Below are 7,500 nucleotides of genomic sequence, written 5' to 3'. Positions count from 1 at the left end.
CTCTTCTGGCGTCTCATTTTCGTCTCTCTTTTCTTCCTTTGTTTAAAGTATAATTTATGCTTCCTTTCTCTTTTTTTTCATATTTTGATATTTAAGCGGAGGAAGTAGAAGAGGAGGAGGAGGAAGAAGCAATTGAAGACTCAACACGAGCTGTTTTTGAATCTAGGGTTTGAATCACATGTCACATGATCACCATTATCGTTATCACTATTATTATTCTTATCATTATTAATTGCATTATCATCATAATAATCATTATTATCAACAGCATCATTATTATTCTCCTCCCCCACCTTATTTTTCCTTTTTCTCCAAATTCCTTTTCTTTTTCTATCCCCTCCTCCTTGTGAGCACCTACAGTTAATACCGATAGTATAAACTGTCAATAGTTCTTTTGCAAAATGATATAAATGTGTTTTTCTTTTTTTCATCTCTCTCTCTCTCTCTCCTCTCCATGTCACACTCTCCCTTTCCTTCTCCCCCTCTCTTTCTCTCTTTCTTTCTCTCTCTTCTCTCCCTCCTCCCCCCTTTCTCCCTCCCTCCACTCTCTCCCTCCTCTCTCTCTCTCTCTCTCTCTCCTCCCTCTCTCTCTCTCTCTCTCACACACACACACGCTCCTAGCCTCACCCTCATCCTTCACTGTCTTCTATATTACACTGTCGTCTTCAGCCTAAGGCCAACATTGTCTAAGAAAATTCCCATGTGCAAAGTTGCCCTCGTTTCTATCTCTTATAACCAACCTTTTTTTTTCTTTTTTTTACTCTTTTTTTCTATCAAGGTGATCATACAGCCCGGGGGTGAAGAAGACGGCGAGTCCGCTTAACCGAATAGGGGGCGAATTTCGATCCTATGGTACAACTCACTCCTCGATTACTACACTACTACAAGATTTGTAAGTTTTCCATCTAAGTAAATGTTCAATCTGAATCATTCTAATTCTTCTCGAATTAAAAAGACAACAAATGAACGAAACGATTTTTTTTAAAGGAAAGACAAAAGACAACACAAGAACGAGCGAATTTCTTAAAAAGGAAAGACAACTCAACCTAGTATGCGGTTAAGCGGAGTCGATGGTTCGGTGGCGTGTGTGACTGAGTGAATTGCGTTCGTGCTAAGAGCGGGGTTGCCCACAGTCCTTCCTTGAGGGCGTGGGCGTGGGCGTGGGGGGGGAGTGGGTGAGGTTGGGGCGGGAGGGAAGGGGGAGGGAGAGGGGAGGGAGGAGGGAAGGAGAGAGAGGGAAGGATTGAAGGGGAGGGGAAGGGGGAGGGGAAGGAGGAGGTCATGGGGTGGGTGAGGGGAAGAGTTGGAGGTAGGGGGGGAGGGGTTGTAAAGGGTGGTTTTGAGCGATCTTGGGTGGGCGTGGGACATGGAAGAAGAATAGCGGGGGGGGGGGGGATTGAGAATGAGAGAACGAGTGAGATGTAGAAAGAGAGAGGTGGATGGATGGATGAATGGATACACAGACAGATAGATAGAAACAAGCAGACAGTCAAACACAGACACAGAAAGACAAAGAAAATAAGATACATAAAGACGAAGACGATGAAGAAAAAAAAAATGGATACAGAAAGAGAAGGGAAGTGTGGGAGAGAGAGATGTGGGGATGGGAGGGGGGGAAGGGGGGGAAGAGGTTGGAGTAGCAGTGCCGCGCAAGAGGGCTGGGCACTGGTCAGGTTCACTGGTTCAGAACCGCATCCAGGGCTCAGGGCAAGATCCATTATCCCAACCTTCTGTGAGGTGTCCCCTTTTTTTCTTCCATCTCACTCTTATAAATATAACAACCTTCGTGTGTGCGACGATGCCGGTCGTGTCTTTTGGGGTGGGGGGAGGGGGGGGGAGGGGGAGTGAGAGGGGGGAGGGGGAGGGAGAGGGAAGGAGGGAGGGAGGGGGGGGAGGGAGAGGGAAGGAGGGAGGGACGGAGGAAATGGGGGTTTGGGAGGGAGGGAAAGGTGGGGGAGGGGGAGTGAGAGAGAGGGAGGGAGGGAGGGAGGAGGGAAATGGGGGGGGAAAGGGAGTTAGGGGTAAGTTGGGAGAAGGAGAGGGGGTTGAGAGAGGGGGGGTTGAGAGAGAGAGAGGGAGAAGGAGGGAGGGAGGGAAAAAAGGAGAGGGAGGGAGGGAGAAATGTAGAAAAGGAGAGGGAGAGGGAGATGGAGATGGGGTAGAGAGAGAGAGAGACTAAGGGGGGGATTGACCAGGAATGAAGTGATAAGACTATAAAACTGAATGAGAAATCACGAATAAATGAAAAATTAATCAAATTGATAATATGCAACCGAAAGAAAAACTAAATGAAAGTGGAAGAAATAAATACACAGAAAATAGACGTAAACATTTAAGGAAGAGTTAATAAAAATAATAATAAATATTCCAAATTCTCTCTTTCTACCTCTCTATCTTTTGCCCTCTGTCTCTCTCATTGTCTGTCTCTCCCTCCCACCTTCCCTTCCCTTGCTCCCTTCATTCCCCTAATTCCTTCCCCCTCCTTCCCTCCCTCCATTCCCCATCCTTTCCTCCCTCCCTCCCTCCATTCCCCCTCCTTCCCTCCCTCCATGCCCCTCCTTCCCTCCCTCCATGCCCCCTCCTTCCCTCCCTCCATGCCCCCTCCTTCCCTCCCTCCATGCCCCCTCCTTCCCTCCCTCCTTTCCTCCCCGCATTTCCCCTCCTTCCCTCCCTCTATTCCCCCTCCCTCCCTCTCTCTCCCCTCCCCCCTCCCCTCTCCCTCTGTTACACCTCGACGAAAAAATTCCAAAAAGGTCTAATAAATGCAACAGGAGCGCGCATTTAGACTTATTTAGACCCTCTCGAACGTGTCTGTCTTGTCAACAAACAGACAGGAAGATCTTTAAATTTCTTTAAGATTCTATTCTCTTTTTATAGGGGGAGTAGGGGGGGGAGAGAGGGGAGCTAAGTAAAGGTGGTAAGGGGGGGGGGGTAGAGTGAAAGGAGGGGGGGGAGGTAAAAGGGGAAATGCTGAAATAAAAGTAGATTTACAAAGTTGGTCAAAATCGTTCTTATTTTCTAAAAAACTATTTTTTGATCTCTCTTTTACAATGAATTTCGAATTTTTGGCAATTGTTTCTTGTGCTTTGACTTCCATTTTCTTTGTTATTGCATATTTGTTATCATTTAGTTCGTTTGTTATTAACTTTTTTCAGATTTTGTTCGTTTCTCCTTTATACAAGAAGGAGGATGGGGAAAAAGAGGAGAACGAATGGGAAGAATTAGACGATAAGAAAGAAGACGAATAGGAAGAATTGGAGGATGAGAAAGAAGACGAAGAGAAGAAGAAAGAGGAGGAGGAGGTGGCGGTGGAGGAAGGGGGAGGAGGAGGAAGAGGAGGATGATGATAAGGAGGTGGAAGCGAAGGAGGAAGAATTAGAGGAGGAGGTGGAGGAGGGGAAAGAGAAAGATGGGACATAGGATGGAAGAGCGTTAAAGAAATTCTTACGTTCATCCATCCATCCATCCATACACGTGGTCAGTCGTACCTTCATCCATCCATCCATCCACACATCCACATAGTCAGTCATACGTTCATTCATTCATCCATCCACCCATATACGTGGTCAGTCGTACCTTCATCCATTCATCCACACATTCACATAGTCAGTTGTACCTTCATCCATTCATCCATCCATCTGCTATGGCTTAGGTTCATCCATCCATCCACCCATGTGCAACAAACTAACGTTCAACCATCCACCCAACAATGTGTTCAAACGGGGAAAGGAAAGCAAGAATTGAGGAGAAAGAAGATGAAGATGAAGATGATGAAGAAGGTGAAGGCGAAGGTGAAGGTGAAGATGAAGAGGAAAAGGATAAGGAAGAAGAATTAAAAAAAAAAAAAATGAGGGTAGAGAAAGTAAAGGAGGAGGCAAGGTGAGGAGCGGAATTCGAGAAAGAGGAAGAGGAAAAGAAGGAAGAATAAAAAAGAAGCGAATAAGAAAATAAGAGAGGAAAAATAGCTAGAAATGGGGAAAGGTGGAAAGGGCTGGTGGTGATGGGGAGAGGGGGGGAAGCAAGTCTAGTCAAAGGGCCGTTTTTTTAAACTTCGTACCGGCCCGAACGAATACCTTACCAACCCGAATATGAAAAATCGGATTAGTTAAACGGAATTTGTTTGGGCTCGCCCGAAGATATTATAGCCACCCTAACGAAAAACATTGCGATCGGCTAACCCTCCCCAGAGCCGTCCCGAATCGAAATTATTACAACAAAAAACAAAAAGCTTCTTCTCTAATAAAACTAAAACATTTATATGAACCGACTGTATTTTAATTCATACCATAGTAGGCTTTGCAAAGTGTCTCTTAATCATCAGATATTTTGTCGGAGACTTTTGTTGACACCATTGAATTTTGGAACATCAACAGCGTTCCACGAATAATCAAAAACGAAACCTGTCTCCTGAGCTCTTATCTACGACTTCGTGCGTCAAAAGTCAACTTCAATGCTGAACAAACGACACCAATAACATTTTTAAGAAGGTAAGAAGCACATAAGAAGTGGTTGACGTGCATTAATAGACATATTTAGGCCAGTGAGGTGAAGGTACTGTCAGCCTGTACCGTGTCCAGTATCGCGGTTTTCTTGCTTCATCAGCTGTTATCACTCCCACTTAAAAATAGTTATTAGAAAAACGGAAATCAGTCATTAAACTGTATTTCATCATGGTATTGTCATCCTTTAATGTACTTAGTTTGTGCAGAATCATTAAACTCCTATACTTGATGTCACATTTAATAGAAAATCATAATTTACATTTTTGCCAAGTAATAAATTGATATAGGATTTGAGTCAGTTTTTTTAATTATTATTTGACGTAATGAAAACTATGTGCAATGATTTATATATCTGAAGTTAATGCTATCAATTAATTGTTCAGAATATGACCTTATGAAGCAATTTTGTGGCCTCCATGCTTTATGTATATTTGGGAATTGTGTACTATTGTGTGAATCCTCTTTATTATAGGTAATAATGGTAATGTGGACCAAGTTGAGGAAGTGGAGGAGGTCTGTCTGTCACGTTTAGTGGTGAGAGATAGAAGGATCCAGTTGTCATGCAGTCAGAGGAGGAGTTCTTGAAACGTTATCAACTGCCAAAGCAGTGCACCAGAAACCTGCTTCAGAAAATCAGCAGAAAATTACCCACAGCAAGAGATGGCAGAGGTAATTATTCTTCTTTCAAAATAATGCTGGTTATACAAAATATTATTAGTATAAATATGATATAAAATGTATATACTAATGTATGGGTGTGTGGAATTTAAACTATGGTGCTGATACATATTTTCTTTTATTTTTAATAGGTTGCAGCTTGTGTTATGTTGCATAATCTAGCCACAACTGAGAATATTGATATTGCCAAAGAAGAAGACACATATGAACTGAGAGCATGATGCAGTACACTGCGAAAATAATGATAATCGTTTAGGGTTTGATGTCAGAAAATGTTTGTGAACAATGGTTTTAGGATGGGTTAGCAGTCAGAGAATTTCTGGATGAATCATTAATTTCCACTTTAAGCATATTTCTACTTACTTTATATTACCTGTATATTAAAAAGAATTGCTTATAGTAAATTGCAGTAATTATTTTTGCTATCAGGAACCGTCATATCAAACATTTACCTTATCATTGTTTATAAGTGAAATAAGACCTTGTCAGAAACCTTGTCAATCAGTGTTTTTTTCTGATTCTTTATTAGTAAGATGAGACATATTTTCTGTTTTGAAATATTTCCTTATCAATGGAGCCATAGGAGATGTCAAGATATATATATATATATATATATATATATATATATATATATATATATATATATATATATATATATATATATATATTTTTTTTTTTTTTTTTTTTTTTTTTTTTTTTTTTTTTTTTTTTTTTTAAGTCGCAAATAACTATGTGCAGATTTTTTCTCTCTTTTTTTTGTGTGAAATACGACTTGTCTCTTTACTTATATTTAGTTATCTACTTATGGGAAATGTCTAGATTTTTACATTTTCCTTTTTGATGTCTGAAGTCATGTTATTTAGTCTGTTGCATTAGTTATTAGTGGGATATGAATTTTCTAGTAAAAACATTTAAATTATATATGCAAAAAGAGGCCTTTGCATGTATGTTTTTGATTACTTTTATCATAAGAATGAAATAAAAGAGCTATGTAGATTTTGTTGTTTTATTTCATGCTTTTGCAGCATTTATGTTTTTTCCAGATTTTGTGCCGTGAAGTTGCAAATATTGCTTTGCATCACCTAAAAATGAAATTATTTCATCTGCAACCCTTTAAAGTCACTTTAAACTCTTTCTGCAGATGCACGAACTGCTTCACAAGACTTGGAGAATTCCTTTCTAATTTCATTCGCCTGTAAGAGTTGGGCATCATGGAGCTTTTTGTTGTTCAGGCTAATAGCCTTGTAGCATTCTTCCCTCTCTGAGGTTTGGTTCCTCTTTTTGCCCTTCCTATGAGTTGTTGAAGGTGATGAAATGGTTGAAGGAGATGGTGGTTCACCACAGGCAGATGGTGGAACTGGGGTCAGTGGTGGAGCTGTTGGCAGAGAGGGTTTTCTAGGAAGTAAAGGAGGTCCTAGAGGGCTTGGAATTGCAGGAGGTATAGAAAAGTCCTGCTGTCTGAATGAAGGACCTTCATCAACCCATTCTGAAATTGACATAAATGAAGAAATGATAGCGATTAAACGTTTTAAAATCTGTTTCTACAGAGTTACATGTGTGGGTGGGTGACAGACATACACATATTTGGCGTAGCTGATTCTGAATCATATCAAAGAATGTAGATGAAACGCTGACACAAGAGAAAACATAATTCTAATATTGCAACTGCTTATCGTTGATTTCTAACCTGAATTGTTTGCTAATGCCTCGTGTTTATTCATGAGTAATGTCTTAATATAATTCAAATAAATTATCCTTTATCACAATATGTATGTTTAATATAATAAACACGCAGAAAATGTTCAATATTACTTACGTTTCGCGCATGTACTCCCAAGCTCGATTTAGCTGAGTTGCTGTATAGATGGCATTAAAGCCGGCAGTTATGCTCTTCCGTGCTTGCTGCTTGCGACTGATGATCCCAGGGTCGTACATTTTTTAATCTATGCGATGACTATGGTCAGCGATTAGAGAAATCAACATTTTTCTCTGATTTTCCGTGAGCGAACTAGTTTTATCCTTCCCGCTCGCCATGGTTGTTCGATCATCTGGCGCGCTTTCTGCGTACGCAGGGTTACCAACTGTTGCAAATATTCGGACCGCCCGAAAACGTTTTGGGGCCGGCTCACCCCACTGCCTTGACGTTTGAAAAAATCGATTTGAGTTTTCGGGCCGGCCCCACGCAATTTATTTTCGGGTTGGTATCGCCCGAAACCTGATGTTTAAAAAAACGGCCCAAAGAGTTTAATTACCTAATGATTAGCTTTTACGGGGTCTTTTAAAGCTTGTCTCCCCCTTTCCCCTCTCTCATTCTCATTCT

General features: G+C 41.1%; 1 long non-coding RNA gene across 2 annotated transcripts; it reads left to right on the top strand.

Moving 5' to 3' along the window:
* The first annotated feature begins 4,339 nt into the window (after positions 1-4,339).
* LOC122249552 (uncharacterized) lies at positions 4,340-5,367 on the top strand. Of its 2 annotated transcripts, none has more exons than XR_015190949.1 (3): positions 4,340-4,487; positions 4,975-5,171; positions 5,312-5,367. It is a non-coding gene; the product is annotated as an uncharacterized LOC122249552 (long non-coding RNA). The 2 variants fall into 2 exon arrangements; XR_015190950.1 differs by lacking the exon at positions 4,340-4,487 and adding an exon at positions 4,582-4,673.
* Positions 5,368-7,500: the final 2,133 nt, after the last annotated feature.

Source organism: Penaeus japonicus, unplaced genomic scaffold, assembly GCF_977035675.1.
Source record: "Penaeus japonicus unplaced genomic scaffold, GWHDUDI00000001_assembly GWHDUDI00000004, whole genome shotgun sequence".
In the NCBI taxonomy this organism is placed as follows: domain Eukaryota; kingdom Metazoa; phylum Arthropoda; class Malacostraca; order Decapoda; family Penaeidae; genus Penaeus; species Penaeus japonicus.
This window is presented reverse-complemented; position numbering and strand designations above follow the sequence as displayed.